This window comes from Diceros bicornis, chromosome 18 (genome assembly GCF_020826845.1).
Source record: "Diceros bicornis minor isolate mBicDic1 chromosome 18, mDicBic1.mat.cur, whole genome shotgun sequence".
NCBI lineage: Eukaryota > Metazoa > Chordata > Mammalia > Perissodactyla > Rhinocerotidae > Diceros > Diceros bicornis.
This window is the reverse complement of record NC_080757.1, coordinates 29,052,519-29,069,888: the sequence shown is the minus strand read 5'-3', so window position 1 is coordinate 29,069,888 and position 17,370 is coordinate 29,052,519. Positions and strand designations below refer to the sequence as shown.

Here is a 17,370-nt window from a genome sequence, read left to right as displayed (position 1 = left end):
TAAGGGATAAGCGGTGTCCAATAGAATATGTGAGCAATATTAGGTATTTTAAAATTTTAAACTTTTAGTAACCACATATAAAATGCTAAAGACAATTATATCTAACGAAAAGGGTTTCATTCTGTCTCAACACTAAGAAACTTCATTTCCTCACCTCAATATAACACATACCCAAAACCAAATGCCACAACACCGAATATGAAAATACGACACATTACACCCCTACTAAAGAAAATCATTAGACCGTAAACTAAAATGAAAAAAAAAACCTAACACATGCCTGCCTTATGAAACAATAAACCAGGGGAAAGCGCGAACACAGCCCCCCACTACCACAAATTATACAGTCGAGTTTCCCGCATTTGGGGAAATCGCAGGGGTCAGCACACTCGGAGTGCAATGAATGAGCCTCACTCTAGAAAAACCACCTTCGTGATCATGGCATCTCCCCTGCCAGGTAAGTATAAATCACACTTGACACCGGCACTACCCACTACCGGGCACACCACTGTAAGGTTCAGGTCACTTCGAAACGACTCCAATTGGCTTTTATCTACATATAGGACCCCCAAAATCAGATTTTCGTACTACATCTTAGCATTGGTAATAGCAGATAACCATGCACATCTTTCCAGGGAACGCGGTTCCTAACGCCCGGAGTCTTTCATCTACATACTCCAACTCCCGGCGTTACGTCACGCGCAGCCTGGCGGGTCAGAGCCGCAGCAGCGCTCCCTGAGGCCGACGGCTGCGCACTCTCGGGGCTGCTTCGGAGGGCCGGCTCCTCCTCCCACCAGCCCCGACCTAAGTAACGTATATCAAGCTATTTTCCAGACAAAAATCCATCCCTCTCCCAACTTCTGGCGTGGCCGAAGGTCTTCGGATCTCCGTGTGAAGTCCTCTTAAGCAAACGGACACGAATGAGCTGTTAGTTGAGAACCGGCCTCAGGCCTTCCCTGCAGACCACGCTCCACACCACCCTGGTACCATTTCCTCCTATTCCGAAAGGGGTTGGTGCAGGGCGTCGAATCGAGACTGTCGTGGCTACCCGCTAGAGAGGTGTGTTGCAAAGACTGAGGGTTTTGGAATCCAAGATCTGGAATGCAATTCAGTGTTCACACTGCACGACTCTAGATAAGCTTCTAAGCCTCTGAATCTGTTCCTGTTTGTACAGAATGGGGAGGAACTCTCCAGGCAGACGTCCCACCCACCTCAGGCCCCAGGCTTTGTCTCCTGCCCCTGCCCGTGATCTGTTAAAACCTAGCCCCGGGCTTCTGAGGATGGACAGATCTCAGGGAATACACAGGGTCCATCCTCACCTTTCCCCTCTGGGTTTTTTCTTTCTCCTGATCTCTGCGAGTTTCTTTTTTGCTAGATAAGTAATATATTTGAAAAGCCTGTTTTATTGCTATTCTATTTTCCCAGCATTTTATGTGTTTTGAACCAAGATAAGTTTCTCTTGGCCTCCAGTCCACTTATTGCCAGAGAGGGGAGTCTGACCTTTCAGTTTACTTGATTCTTCAGACTCTAAATGCCCTTTTACTCACCAGCCCCTCAACCGCCTCATCTTGCTCCCTTTACACTGCAGTATACATAGCACATTTCCTCTAGCTGACCCTAGATGCGACAATCATCCCTTCTACTCCCATTTTCCCAGCACTGCTGGAGGAAGTTGTGACCCTCCTACTCCAAATTCATGCAAACTGCAACCAAATCCTCATTGCTACTTATGGCATTCCTTTTATATTGTCTTTTAAATTCTTTCTACCCTGCTGTTTCAAATCTCCAGCTAAACCAGTGGTTCTCAATGACTGTGCCACCACTACCAAGGGGCAGTTTTGAAAATCTGTGAGAACGTTTTTGTTTCCTTATGTTGTCATGCCAAGCATTTACACATTAAAATATTTTATTATAACATTTTGGGGGCCGGCCCGGTGGCACAAGTGGTTAAGTGCGCACGCTCCGCTGCAGCGGCCCGGGGTTCCCCGGTTCTGATCCTGGGCACACACCGATGAACCGCTTGTCAAGCCATGCTGTGGCGGCGTCCCATATAAAGTGGAGGAAGATGGGCATGGATATTAGCCCAGGGCCAGTCTTCCTCAGCAAAAAGAGGAGGATTGGCAGATGTTAGCTCAGGGCCGACCTTCCTCACACACACACACACACACACACAAAAAAAACATTTTATTTTTATTTCTCCCTTATATTACAGTTAGGACATTATATCATTTGTGGGGGAAGTATGTGTAGCTTATATTTTCTATGAACGTCTTCAGGATAGTAAAGGGAACTATTATTTGTTATAAAAGAAGACTCCAGGTTTGACAGAACTGAGAACCCAACCCTAATCCAATCACACCCATAAATCCTTTTTACAGGAGTGAGAATAATTTAGCTTTCTTTATTTCAAAAGTACAATGAATTCTCTTTCTCATTAGTATTTCTCAAAGTGCAAGCCATCACCATCTGCATCAACATCATCTACTGAATCAAGATGTCTGGGGATGAGACCTGGGTGTGTATGCTTTTAAAACATACTCTCCAGGTAATTCTTACACCCATGAAGTTTGAAAATCACTGGGCCCAGCCTCTCTGTTTTGTCAAAGGAACGCCTTTCTTATTAAACCTCTCATTCCACATATGCTCCCAATTCCATCCTCTCTGGCCTCAGTCCCTTCCTCTGCCCTGGATTCAGCTCCTCTCCTTTTAAACATACACAGAAGTCCCTTACCCAGAAAAGAAAACTTTCTCAATTCCATAGTCCCCCTACATTACTGTTCTCTTGCTTTCCTTTCATTTACTTGGATCTTAGGGGTTAATTCCTTGTTTTAACATCACAAATGGAATAGCTCCTACATGTCAGACATTGTTCTACGGCTTTACAGATTGAGAAGAAATTTTCATATATTGAGGTGTATGGGGTAGTTAGTCTGGTTTAAAGCTGATTCAGCTTGAACTAAGAAGCCTGATTTATGGCTTATCAAACATATATTGTACATCTGCTTTAACCATTAAAGCAAAGAATGCGTTAAACATTATCTTAAGGTAAAAGAACACACTCTTTGAAGATAAGGATGCATACTTCCTTTCCTAAGATGCCAGTATTGGGTAATGCCAGTATCAGTACTCCTGAAGGTTAAGTTTCCTTCTCCTGGACATCAGGTCATGTTGACCTGCTAATCTGCAACTGAATATCTCTTTGAAACTTTGATGAATATGTATCCTGGGCATGCTTGATATGTGTTCTTTGTTCTAAAAAGGTATAAAACTGTACTGACAACCATGCTTCTCTGGACAGCCATCTTCTTTTATGGAGACTGCCTTCCCAGATTATAGTCCTCAGCCTGGCTCAAGTAAAATTCACCTTATCTCTCTTATCTATAGAATGATTATTGGTTATTTGCATGGACAAGATATTATCTCATTTAATTCTCACCAATGCCTTTGTAGGTCTGTACTATTACTTTTTTTTTTTTTTGCTGAGGAAGATTCGCCCTGAGCTAACATCTGTGCCAATCTTTGTATGTGGGTTGCCACTACAACATGGCTGATGAGTGGTGTAGGTGTGCCCCTGGGATCCAAACCTGCAAACCTGGGCCGCCAAAGCAGAGCGCACCGAACTCAACCACTACACCATGGGGCCGGCCCTGGTGCTATTACTATTATTCCCCATTTTAGAGATGAAGAAAATGAGGCACAAGACAGTTACCTAACTTACCTAAAACCACTGAGTTAGACAGTAGCAGAGCTAGTGAGTCCACACTCTTAACCTCTACACTCAGTGGCTTACAGACTGATATATAATCAAACCACTTTACAGTCAGGGTCTATTAACCTGTGGAGAAAACATCAGGTTAGAAGGACTGGGGGAATTCATCTCCTGAGAGCAAAGCTGGAAAATCCTCCAGAACATTTAAAGTCTCTCTGGCATCAGGGAACCTAAGAGAACACAGGATTAGGACCCTCTCAATGTGATGTGGTCAATGCAGTAAATGAAGGTATTCTCAAGCCCAGGGACTATGGGGAGTTTCTTTCTTTCTTTTTTTTTTTTTGTGAGGAAGATCAGCCCTGTGCTAACATCTGCCAATCCTCCTCTTTTTTTGCTGAGGAAGAATGGCCCTGGGCTAACCTCCGTGCCCATCTTCCTTCACTTTATATGGGAAGGCACCGCAGCATGCATGGCTTGCCAAGCAGTGCGTCGGTGCGCACCCGGGATCCGAACCGGTGAACCCCGGGCCGATGCAGCAGAGCGCGCACACTTAACCGCTTGCGCCAGCGGGCTGGCCTCTGGGGAGTTTCTAAGATGTACTCCTTGTTTAATTTGTAGAAGGGGTCATAAAAATAGTGTTGGGGCTCAGAGTAGGCCATCCCAAGATGTGCCACAGTGGCATATTGATTATTTTGAAGTGAAGTTACTTGAGAAAACAGCTGATGCAAAAAGGGCACTCTGACCCATCTCTCTCTGTTCCCCCTGAAAGCAGGAAATAAATCTCCCATGTGAATTGTACCCTCCCTGCACCAGGAGACAGAGAGACATCCTTATCACCAGAGCTAGGGAATTCAGGGCCAAGAAGCCTACATAAACAAACCTTGTTACTTCGTTACTAATTTACTACCCCAAGCCAAAACTCTGCTTACATTCCTCACTAATTAAGCACCCAAGCCTATAGCGGTTAAGTGCTCGCGCTCCGCTACTGGTGGCCCAGGGTTCGGATCACGGGCGCGCACCGACGCACTGCTTCTCCGGCCACGCTGAGGCCACAACCCACATACAGCAACTAGACAGATGTGCAACTATGACATACAACTATCTACTGGGGCTTTGGGGAGAAAAAGGAGGAGGACTGGCAATAGATGTTAGCTCAGAGCCAGTCCTCCTCAGCAAAAAGAGAGGAGGATTAGCACAGATGTTAGCTCAGGGCTGGTCTTCCTCACAAAAAAAAAAAAAAAAAAAAGCACCCAAGCCTAAATTTCTTTGTCCTGTCAATTCCTCACAAATTTATTGTTTCCTTGTCTAAAACATATAAAAGCTGCTTGCTTTGGTCATTTCTTCAGGTCCCATTTCTATGAGGCCTCCGTATGAATTAAACTTGTTTTCCTCCTGTTAATCTGTTTTGTGTCAGATTTTAATTTGACCAGCCAAAAGAATCTAGAAGGATTTGGGGGAAATTTCCCCTGGCCTGACAATAGTAACTGGTGGTTCCTGAGTAAGTCTGTTTCATCTTTAGCCTCAAACCATTCACCTTGGTCTTCACCACCATTCATTAGAAATTACTAATGTGACCAACATGTATTATGCCTGTTTTCTTGCCATTGCCCCCAACTCTACCAATGCAGAAAATGACTGCATTTTTTTAAAGGTCACTAATGACTACTGACTATTAAAGTGTACATTCTCTTCCATCCCTCAGCACCATCAGCAGTGACCTCTTCTTGGAACGCCTGACTACAGTGCTCACTTCTGCTCTTTCCCCAGCTTCCTCAAGGGTGTCCATTCTTCTCTCTTGCTCTAATTAGGGCAATTCTTCAAAGCCCAGTCCTTGACTGTTGTTTTTCTCAGCTTGCATGCTCTTTCCTCAAAAAATTCATCCACCTTCCTGATGCCAACTATGGTGTGAATTCAACTATTCAACTAAACCCTTTCTATAGCTCACTTCCAAATCTTCATCTCACACCGCTGTCTCAGCCCCCGCAGAGATCTATATTACTCAAACAGCATGCTCCCATTCCTGGGCTGCTAGTTAACCGAATGGCATGCCATTCCTCCAACATAAGCAGCCAACTTTAGACTCCAAACAAATTCCAGAGTTACTGGTAACTAAACACTGCTGGGAGTGGGAATGGCAGCGCATCTTCTGGATTAGACTTTCAACAGACCATACATAACCAAAAGAAAGTCAAAATACCAGCCTATGCTACCACAAACTATTATTTGGAAGAGTCAGTGAATTAGCTTCAAACTGGGAAAGCAACTTCGTGATCTCTTCATACAACCACAGCTGCATGATCTAGCTTTTTACTATGTAAACTCCACAGTAATCACCATACCTTGCCTATACTTTCCCCTCCATCCCCATTTTCCAAAATACCTGTTCTGGGACTTCTCCTCCAAGAAGCACAACCCCTTTAAAACAGTAGCACATTTGATTTTTAAAGCAGGAACATCATCCTAAAAGTAAAGGCTTTCACTTACATAATCACATCACAAACCCCAGGTAGCTGACTTCACAGTTCCCTCCAACCTCAAATTTAAAAGAGAGAAAAGCAATAAAGCAAAACAAAAACACACGTTTTGGAGAAACAGTTCTGATTTTAAAAGTAACTATTCAGTCTTTGGGAAAACTGAAAAGAACAAATGAAAAAAAATCACCCCAAATTCTACTGGTTTTGGTGTTAATTCTTGCAGGCTTTAAAAATTAATAGTCATAAATGTCTAAACACAAACATTAAAGAAATTTTAAATTTTAAAGAAAAAAGTGAGACCAGGTTACACACACGTGTACTATAACTACAGTATTCACTCATTCATTCGACATCCTGTCACTTGAACCTTTATTTACCACATACAAAGCACTTTCTTATAACCTAGGAATGCAACAAAATAGACAAAAGTCCAAAGCCCAGTTCTCATAGAACTCCCCCCTATCTGGAAAAACACAGAAAGCAGGAAATTAAGACTAAAAACCTCAGAGAAAAAAGTACCCCGTAACACAACCTTACTCAGACTGACTTTAATAAAGTAGTAATAACGGAACTATCTTTAGCAACAACAAAAACGTCAGGGGAGAGCGCGAACGCAGTCCCCCACTACCACAAATTATGCAGTCGAGTTTCCCACATTTGGGGAAATCGCAGGGGTCAGCACATCCGGAGTGCAATGGATAAGCCTCGCCCTGGGAAAACCACCTTCATGATCATGGTATCTCCCCTGCCAGGTAAGTATGAACAGCTGAGTTGGTTGGCCTCCAGACCCTTCCATGTACAAGACATTTTACATACGGTCACTACAAGAGCCAGTACCCACAAAACACACTTCAATATCATTAGATATCCTAAGAAAAATAAGCGTCCATATCTCCTCGCACTTTTTTTGACATCTCCAGAATTCTGGCATCTCCGAAGATCCGAGCATGCATTGCGTTTATTATTTGCATATCCACACCCTCTGCCCATGTGACATCACTTCCCTTTTTTTTTTCTCCCTATGTCTAGCTTGTTAGAAGCTTGTTAGAAGAAATTCTAACCTTTGTCTGGGAAATACAGGCTACAGCAGCTGTAAATAAAATGCTTTGGAGATTTCTACTTATTAAGGAAACTGAAGAGTCTGAGGTTCTTAAGCAATCAAAGACTCTTGCAGCTTCTCACAATGCTGTGTTCAATATCCATTTTATTTGACTCACAATTCCCTAGTGCTTAGGCTAAAACCCATTTTTAAAGGAAATAACCACAAAATAGCAAAAACAATCTTGAAAAAACCACAAAGTTGGAGGACTCATGCTTCTTGATTTCAAAACTTACTACAAAGCAACAACAGTAATAAAGACAGTGTGGTACTGGCATAAAGACAGACATATAGATCAATGGGACAGAATTGGAGAACCCAGAAAACAAACCCTCATACTGACCATCAACTGCTTTTCGGCAAGGGTGCCAAATTAATTCAATGAAGGAAAGAACAGTAAAAGTTTCAACACTGGTGCTGGGACAACCTCTCACACTTTACACAAAAATTAACTTAAAATAGATCAAAGATCTAGGGCTGGCCCCGTGGCTTAGCGGTTAAGTGCGTGTGCTCTGCTGCTGGCGGCCCGGGGTTCGGATCCCGGGCGCACACCGACGCACCACTTCTCCGGCCATGCTGAGGCTGCGTCCCACATACAGCAACTAGAAGAATGTGCAACTATGACATACAACTATCTACTGGGGCTTTGGGGGAAAAAATAAATAGAAAAAATAAAATAGATCAAAGATCTAAACATAAGTCAACTCTAAAACACTTAGAAGAAAACACAGGCATAAATCTTCATGACTTTATTTTACAGAATGGTTTCTTACACATAACATCAAAAGCACAAGTGACAAAAGAAAAACTACATAAATTTGACTTGATCAAAATTAAAAACTTTTGTGCTTCAAAGGACACTATCAAGAAAGTGAAAAGACAACCCACAGAATGGGGGAAGTACTTGTAAATCATATATCTAATAAGGAATTTGTATTTAGAACATGTAAAGAATGATTACAACTCAATAAAAAGACAAACAGCCCAATTTGATATTTAAAAATACGCAGAAGATCTGATAGATTTTTCTTCAAAGAACATGTGCCAATAGCCAATAAGCAAATGAAAGATGCTTAATATTATTAGTCATCAGGGAAATGCAAATCAAAACCACTATGAGATACTACTTCACACCCAATAGAATGGCTAGAATTAAAATGACAGATAATAGGTCCGGCCCCATGGCTTAGTGGTTAAGTGCGCGCGCTCTGCTGCTGGCGGCCCAGGTTCGGATCCCGGGCGCACACCGACACACCGCTTCTCCAGCTATGCTGAGGCCGCATCCCACATACAGCAACTAGAAGGATGTGCAACTATGACATACAACTATCTACTGGGGCTTTGAGGGAAAAATAAATAAATAAAATTATTAAAGTGGAGCTTTCCTGAGGCTACCTGATGCATGATATCACAACAGATTAAATGTGGAAACCTGAAAATCCAGCTGTCTTTCATTAAAAAAAAAAAATGACAGATAATAACAAGTGTTGAGGATGTGGAAAAACTGAAACCCTTGTACACTACTGGTGGGAATGTAAAATGGTGCAACCACTTTGGAAAACAGTCTGGCAGTCAAAAAGTTAAACACAGAATTACCATATGACCCAGCAATTCTACTCCTAGGTATATACCCAAGAGATATGAAAACATATATCCACACAAAAACTTGCACATGAATGACCATAGCAGCATTATGCATAATAGCCAAAAGGTGGAAACAACCCAAATGTCCATCAACAGATGAATGAATAAACAAAGGTGGTATGTCTACATAATGAAATATTATTTGGCTATAAAAAAGAATAAAGTACTGATACATGTTATAACATGGATGAACCTTAAAAAGTTATGCTAAATGAAAGACAGCAGTCACAAAAGACCACATATTATATGATTTTATTTATATGAAACAGGCAAATTCATAGAGACAAAAAGCTGATTAGTAGTTGCTGGGTTGGAGGAGATGGGGGAGCAGTTTGTGGGATGACTGCTAAAGGATATAGGTTTCTTTGTGGGATGATGAAAATGTTCTAAAATTGATTGTGGTGATGACTGCAAGACTCTCTGACTATACTACAAACCATTGAATTGTACACTTTAAGTGGGTGGATTGTATAACATGAATTATAACTCAATGAAGCTGTTACCAAAAAAGAAAGAAAGAAAGAAAATAAATACAGTCTTTGGAAAAGCAAGTATCAGGGAAAGCATAAATGCAGCTCCCTGCCACACAAATCACACTGCCCCCTGCATGTGAAGAAGTCCTGGGTCACCACTAGCTGATGAGAACTAGCTGAGCTTCACCTTTCAGCAGCTAGGGGAGGAGAGTCACCTTGCTGACCCTGGCTTCTCCTGGTCCTCACTCGCCCTTCTACTTGCACTCTGGAGGTCCTCTGCCCCCAAAGTGCTAACTGGTTTTTCTCCTCTTCAGCTAGAAGAATCTAACTCAATAAAACAGAGTCTAGTGACTGCACTGCATTCCAGAAAACCACATGTTGAGAGGTAGGAAAGAGTCTTCAGGTTCTACAAAAGTAGGATGCCTTTATTTTCAAACTGTACTACTCTGATCATGACAGTGCCCACAGGTCCCCAAAGAGCTGGCGCAAGCAGGGAACTGACATGGGCGGTAAAGTAGAGGACCGATTATAAAGAGAAGAGGCTGGTTTTCTATTCAAATGTACCATAAGCTATCCTTCCCAATGAGTGCTATTCTCTTCCAGCTTTTCAGGTTGTTTTTTGCTCCCAACATTTTAGAATTTTTCTAGAGGAAGCACTCAGAATATTTAGTCTTTTTGCTTTTAATAGTAACACTTCAGCTTTATAACTCATAAGATGGGGCTCCAGGCAATCAAACCACCCTTTAAATGGGTGGATTGTATGGTATGTGAATTATACCTCAATAAAGCTGTTACCAATAAATAAATAAATATATATATTTATATTTACATATATATATATAAAACCACCTTCAAAGGGACAAAGGTGACCACAATTGAGGATGTCCTCATCTTTCTATTACAGTCTGTTGTGCCATATAATGTTTTCCCTACTTCTACCCAAATAGACCACCAATTGTGACAAGGACTGTGTTCCATGGGCATCTGCCTTCCCCTCATCCAGCATGAAGCTTTGTACACAGAAAGTACCCCATACATGTTGGCTGAGGTGAATGAACTGGGTATCAAACTCAGGAGGCACTTCCACAAAGATTTTCTTAATGGGATCTGAGCAATGGCTCTAGGACTAATATTCATGCATTGCCTTCTGAAATCACTACTTTGAATGGATTAGTCTTGGGTTCTGATACAGTTGTCTGAAAAAGGGGGGATAAAAAAGCACACAGAATGCATGTTTCCATACTCTTAGCAAAGTTACCCATCTATTCCCAATAGCACAAGTTGATTCCACCATGACTCAGAGAAAAAGTCTGCGCACACCTCAGCCTCTCTATTCTTTTTGTGAAGCTTTTCATATTAGGCACGGTCCAACACCTGCCTCAATCTCTGGAGCCTGAAGTCACTTCTTTATCACTGCTTGTCCAGGGAGCCAAGAGGACTGATTATAAACAAGGCGAAAAGCAACTACCAGAACTACTAAAACAGCAGTAATACCCTGGTAAAATCGCCTGGGAGTTGTATCAGAGGTTGGCTTGGTTTCTCTCAGTTTTAAGACACAATAACACCCGTGGGTGACCTTGAGAGCAATCCAGACTGTGCCGATATTACTGCCTCGCTTTCTCTCTGCCTGGTATTCAGAGTTACCTCACCCACTAGGCTATGGTCCTCTAGAGCAGGGTATTCCTTGCTTCTTTAAAAATAGTTAGGATGGGGGTCGGCCTGGTGGTGCAGAGGTTAAGTTCACACGCTCTGCTTTGGCGGCCCAGGGTTCAGATCCCGGGCACGGACCAAGGCACTGTTTGTCAAGCCATGCTGTGGCGGCGTCCCATATAAAGTAGAGGAAGATGGGCACAGATGTTAGCCCAGGGCCAATATTACTCAGCAAAAAAGAGGAGGATTGGCAATGGATGTTAGCTCAGGGCTAATCTTCCTCACAAAATAAAAATAAAAATAAAAAAATAAATAAATAAAACAAAACAGTTGAGATAATACAACAATTACTGCTTATATTATTTTATCAATTAACTTCATTCTCTCTCATTAAAAATATACAGGAAGCATAATTTTAAATTTCTGCATGACAGTCCATCTTAGGGATGGACCATAATTCATATAATCATTCCCCAATTGCTGGACATTTAGGTTGGGTTCAATTTTTCACCACTGTAAATAATTCTGGGTTCTGTGTAGAGATGGTGTATTGAACACCTGTAAATTTCACTCCTTCCCAAAACCTCACAAAAACTGCAGTAAAGCAATTTCTAAAAAGGCAACAACTCTCAAGAATGGAGAGGACAAAGGGGACAGCAGCAACATAATTTTGACAGTTTTAAATGACAAATGATTGAACTAGACTGGGGACACTCAAATCTTAAACCAGTTCTGGGGAAAGCTGAAAAGTAATCCAACAGACATTGCAAAATTCTCAAAAAACTCCGGATTTAACAGTATCAGAACCTCTAGAACCAGTGAAATGGGGCAATACTAAGAAACCGGGTTGATGGAAAGCTATTTCAGAAGAGATATTGGGCCAGCCCGGTGGCTTAGCGGTTAAGTGCGCGTGCTCTGCTACTGGCGACCCGGGTTTGGATCCCGGGCGCGCACCGACGTACCGCTTCTCCGGCCATGCTGAGGCCACATCCCACATACAGCAACTAGAAGGATGTGCAACTATGACATACAACTATCTACTGGGGCTTTGGGGGCAAAAAAAAGAAAAGATGTGCAAACCCCTCCCTCCCTGCGCTGCTGGGGAACTGCCTACCCCGGCACTATCTAGAGTGGTGAGAAAGACTGGAGGAGGGTACAACTGAGACTCTCTGGAGAAGATCCTAAGTGCAGATGAAAGCTTAAACATTAACCAAAAAGAGGATGGACATATGCATTCCAAAGGCTGAATGCTGAGATCCCCTCCCTCTATTCTCCATTTGGTTTCCAGAACACTGGCAAACAAGCCTTAACTTTCTAGGATACTGGAAGTTTCCTCTGAGGAACACGAACACCAAAAGTCCCAAAGATGTTTTGTTTGTTCGTTTGTTTTGCTGAGGAAGATTCACCCTGAGCTACCATCTGTTGCCAATCTTCCTCTTTTTGTATGTGAGCCGCCACCACAGCATGGCTACTGACAGACGAGTGGTGTAGGTCCACGCCCAGGAACTGAACCTGGGCCGCTGAAGCAGATCACGTTGAACTTAACCAATAGGCCACAGGGACCAGCCCCCAAAGACGCTGACATGTGCTTCCTCTACAAAGGCGGAGCCAGATCGCTCTGCAGGGAAGCAGAAAGGTGGTACACCTCACCTTGGCCCTCAGACCTTCCAATCAGTTCCCTACTTGTTAATATGATTCCTCATATTAACAATCAAGGACTACTGAACCACCAAGGAGGACCAGACATTTGACAAAAGCCTCTAATATGAAAGATAGTAGCTAAACCAACCAACCAAAAGACAATTTGGAGGAAACTAACTATGCAAAGGAAAGAAAACTAAAAAAGAAAATAAAAACTACCATTAAAATCCTCAGAGAGATAAGAGAAGAACTTGCATCTGAAAAACAAGTACTACAAGAAGCTATACAAAAATAGAACCAAGAACAAAAAAAGAGGTCTTAATGATATGATTGTAGAAATAAAAAACTGAATACATGGGTTCAACAAAAAAGATAAATAGATGGAAAATGGAATTTTTTTTTAAATTAGAGAACCATTGTAGGAGTTCTAATATCCAAATATGGAGAGTTCTAGAAAAATTAAAAACCAAGGGGAAGAAATCATCAATAAAATAATATAAGCGAATTTCCCAACATGGAAGGTTTTCTGGTCAAAAGGGCCCTCATCAAGCACCCTATACAATGAATGCGTATAAGACACACTAGGGCACATCATTAGGAAACTACAGAACAATGAAAATAAAGAGATGATTCTTTAACTTTTCTGAGAGAGACTGAAAAGCTTGGTCACATAAAAAGGATCAGGAATCAGAAAGCCTTCTCAATAGTTTCTGGACGCTATAAGTCAATAAAGTGATGCCTTTGAAGTCATGAAGGAAAACTTAACACCCCATTTAAACTATTACACTTATGCAGTAGGCTGAAAAAGCAATGGGTTTAGATACAAGAAAAACAGAAGTAGAAAGATCTCCAGAAAGAATATCTTTTCGTTATTATTGTTGAAGAAGACTGGCCCTGAGCTAACATTTGTTGCTAACTCTCCTCTTCTTTTTTGGCTTGAGGAATACTGGCCCTGAGCTAACATCTGTGCAAATCTTCCTCTATCTTTGTATGTGGGACATCGCCACAGCATGGCTTGATGAGTGGTGCATACATCCGCCTGAACCCATGAACCCCCGGCTGCTGAAGCAGAATGGGCAAACTTAACCACTATGCCACCAGGCTGGCCCCAGAAAGAATATCTTTAGGAAAAAAAAAAAAATTTAAACTACGGTCCGGCCCAGTGGACCTTGTGGAAAACAAGAGGCTACTGGAAGATGTGGGAAAAATTAGGAATGGGTAAAAGACAAGTAGCCAAGTGAAAAAAGGTAAAATTAAACAATGGGAAAATAAAATTAACCAAAGGAAAAACAAAATTAAAGGAAAGTTAATGACATTCAACAACAATGCTCTGCTGTGAGTAATGTTTGAATATAAACACTGAATACTGATTTAACCAAATGGTTTTTAAAGTATATTAGAAAAATAGAAAAGAGATGGTGATGCAAGAAAGCTAAATCCTCATTTACCCTTATCGAAAATAGACAATGTCAAAAACGAACGCATCAAAGGGTAATATAATACACATTTATTTATAAATGCAGAGGTTTGTAAATGTCAGAAGAATCAAATTTTAGTTATTTTAAAGTGGAAAGTGTCTCCATCTGAAAAGGACTTGGAGAATGGGAAGACGTGGGCGAAGAACTCAGCTTATAGCCTAAAAGGACTATGTGACTTTTTAAATGAAGTATATGTGTTACTTTGATAGAAATTTAAAAAGCATATTGCAAAATATCTGCACTTTGTCTCTCTCATCACTTAGTTTTAAACAAATTCCCAGAAATAGTACTCAGGTGACTATTTTTAATTATCAGGTGAGTATTTAAACTTAGAAGCCAAATGAGAGATCATATTTTTATATACCAGGCCTCTGGAGACACTGTAAACCTGGTCAGATTGCTCAGGGTCAGGAAGAGACTGGAAGTTCAGATAGACAAAGATTAGTTTTACAAAGGAGAAGCAGGAACTGCTTCTATAAGACAGGTGAGCATGAGTGTGGAGGTCACTGAAAATCCTCAGAATAGCTAGATTTGGGAATTAGGAAGGACCAGAACGTACCATACCCTGAAACTGAAACACAATCAGCAGCACAAAAAGGAATAACGATCACCTGCAGACACATTCCACTTGCCACCAATAGGTTCTCGAAGACCCTGCTAAGGGGCTTTATAAATACCCAGATCCAATCCAAGTGTAGCACCAATAATAAAGGAGAGCCGAATTTGTCCAACTTTATCTGAAGCAGAAAAGATTAACAGAAGACTGTAGCCTCCTAAAACAGGGTTCCGAAGTCCCAAATTGGCCACACTGCAGAGAAAAACAGCTGATTAAGAGGGTAATATACACCCTAGTTGTTTCAACCCCCTCAAGAGTCCAGATTTCAAATTGACCAAGAGAACCACTAGCCAGAAATAAACCTTAATCCTTCTTTCTCACCAGAGATAAAATAAAGAGAAACAGTAATTAAGGGCAGCTATTCATTTCATTGCCACAATTTAGGCAGTCCATGCTTGAGAAAAACTGAATAGAAACTCAGTTTAGAGTTCAGTGTCTGCTTTGGTTTAAACTTGGAACCACTCTGAGAAACAGTCATTCAAAGCACTATTCAGGGGGCCAGCCCCGTGGCTTAGCGGTTAAGTGCGCGCGCTTCACTACTGGCAGCCCGTGTTCAGGCGTGCACCAACGCACCACTTCTCCGGCCATGCTGAGGCCGCGTCCCACATAAAGCAACTAGAAGGATGTGCAACTATGACATACCACTATCTACTGGGGCTTTGGGGGCAAAAAAGAAAAGGAGAATTGGCAATAGATGTTAGCGCAGAGCCAGTCTCCGGTCTTCCTCAGCAAAAAGAGGAGGATTAGCATGGGTGTTAGCTCAGGGCTGACCTTCTGCACAAAAATAGATAAAAATAATTAAAACCAAAGGACTATTAAGGAGTCTATTTGGAGAAGAAAAGAAAATGAGAAAATGCCACAGACCCTCCAACAAACCTCCTAAACCTTTATAAACCCCTACTTTAAATCTCAATAATGAAAACACCGAATCACACGTGCACCACGTTAACCTTCTGTTAGAAACACAAATGTCAGGGGAAAGCGCGAACGCAGTCCCCCACTACCACAAATTATGCAGTCGAGTTTCCCACATTTGGGGAAATCGCAGGGGTCAGCACATCCGGAGTGCAATGGATAAGCCTCGCCCTGGGAAAACCACCTTCGTGATCATGGTATCTCCCCTGCCAGGTAAGTATGAGCTGTCATAGCCCGTGGCCTTCATAGCCCGGTGTGCATACCACTATTTAAGTAGGGTTCTAATGTAAATGTTCACCTAGAAGCTCCATAATGTGGCATAAAATTAAATCAAACATCTTGAAACTCTTGGGAGGATTGGTAGTCTTTGAAAGTTCCCCAAACCACATCCCGAAACACACAAGGGGAAGCAGCCTTTCCCAGTTTGCACCGGAATTCTTCATCTACATATCACACGCCTCCGCGGATGACGTCTGTCGCCACCCCCGGATTCTGTCTTTTCTCTGGCTTTGGAAAAGAAAACTCGGCCTGTGAGGAGCCTATTAGCAGGTGATAACTCAGATTCTTTTTGTTTTGCAGCCTGCTAGAAACTATAGATTTTTCTTTCATAAGCGTTGAAATCAGATGTATAGCTTCCAAGTGTGAATCACAAGTAACAGTAATAATTACAAAAATAGTAACAATGATACTAATAGCAGTAACACTTATTTAATGCTTACTATATGCCAGGCACTGTTCTAAGCCTTTTACATATAATAACCAATTTAATTTTCATAACTCCGCTATGAGGTAGGTACCATTGTTATCTCTATAGACGTGAAAACTGAGGCACAAAAAGGTTAAGCAAATTTCAGTGTCACACTGTATTTGTGGACTCCAGGCTGATGAATGAATCCTCAAAACACTTAAGAGGGACCTGCCTATCTCTCTAGAGGGACCTGCCTCTCTCTCTCCCCCCGCTCTGAAATCGTAACTACCCAGTTCAGAAAAGTAAATTATAAACTCCCAGCCTTCTGTGAAACAATCTATCATTTCACACTCACTCAACAACCTGAAGACAGTCTCTTAAATTCTTTACCCCCTTTTATCCTCTGCCCTAGGTGCATTCCTTTGCTCAATCTTCCCCAGAAACCTCTTCTTTGGTACACACCTTGGTAACAATTAGGTACAAAAACAGCCCTCTAGCAGTCGACAGAGAAGTACACCGCATTCTGCTACACAACTTGGTACTAGGTGAACGAACACACAAGCACTAACTGCCACCCATGTCAAGATATACGTACTATGGTTGAAAATAGGATGAAACAAGAGAAAGCACGAATGCAGTCGCCCACTACCACAAACTACGCAATCAAGTTTCCTCACATTCCCTTACATTCCAAACACTCAACACATATCGACACCCTCTTCACACAAGCTCTAGACCGTCACTTAATGAAATAAAGACTTCTCTAAACTGTAAAAGCCAGATAACAGCATTTTGGATACCAGAACATTTGCAATAATCATAACGTATGTACAACGTGAACAAGATCAGCAGACACTGTGCTCATTTACATGCTCCGAGAACCTTTTCAGTGACGTCATTCTACAGCTCCTGACAAATATATCTGTGGGTTTTGTTGAGGTGGCAGGCTGAATAATAGCCCACCAAAAATGTCCTAATTCTTG

At 41.9% G+C, this 17,370-nt stretch overlaps 1 protein-coding gene and 3 non-coding genes across 10 annotated transcripts in view; all 4 read right to left on the bottom strand.

The window, feature by feature from the left end:
- Window positions 1–17,370, bottom strand: part of TEX14 (testis expressed 14, intercellular bridge forming factor) — a 129,282-nt gene that overhangs the window by 101,898 nt on the left and 10,014 nt on the right. The window lies entirely within an intron of this gene.
- LOC131417991 (U1 spliceosomal RNA) lies at window positions 302–465 on the bottom strand. Its single transcript, XR_009222790.1, has one exon. It is a non-coding gene; the product is annotated as a U1 spliceosomal RNA (small nuclear RNA).
- On the bottom strand, window positions 6,780–6,943 carry LOC131418047 (U1 spliceosomal RNA). Its single transcript, XR_009222842.1, has one exon. It is a non-coding gene; the product is annotated as a U1 spliceosomal RNA (small nuclear RNA).
- Window positions 15,757–15,920, bottom strand: LOC131418036 (U1 spliceosomal RNA). The gene has a single exon (XR_009222831.1). It is a non-coding gene; the product is annotated as a U1 spliceosomal RNA (small nuclear RNA).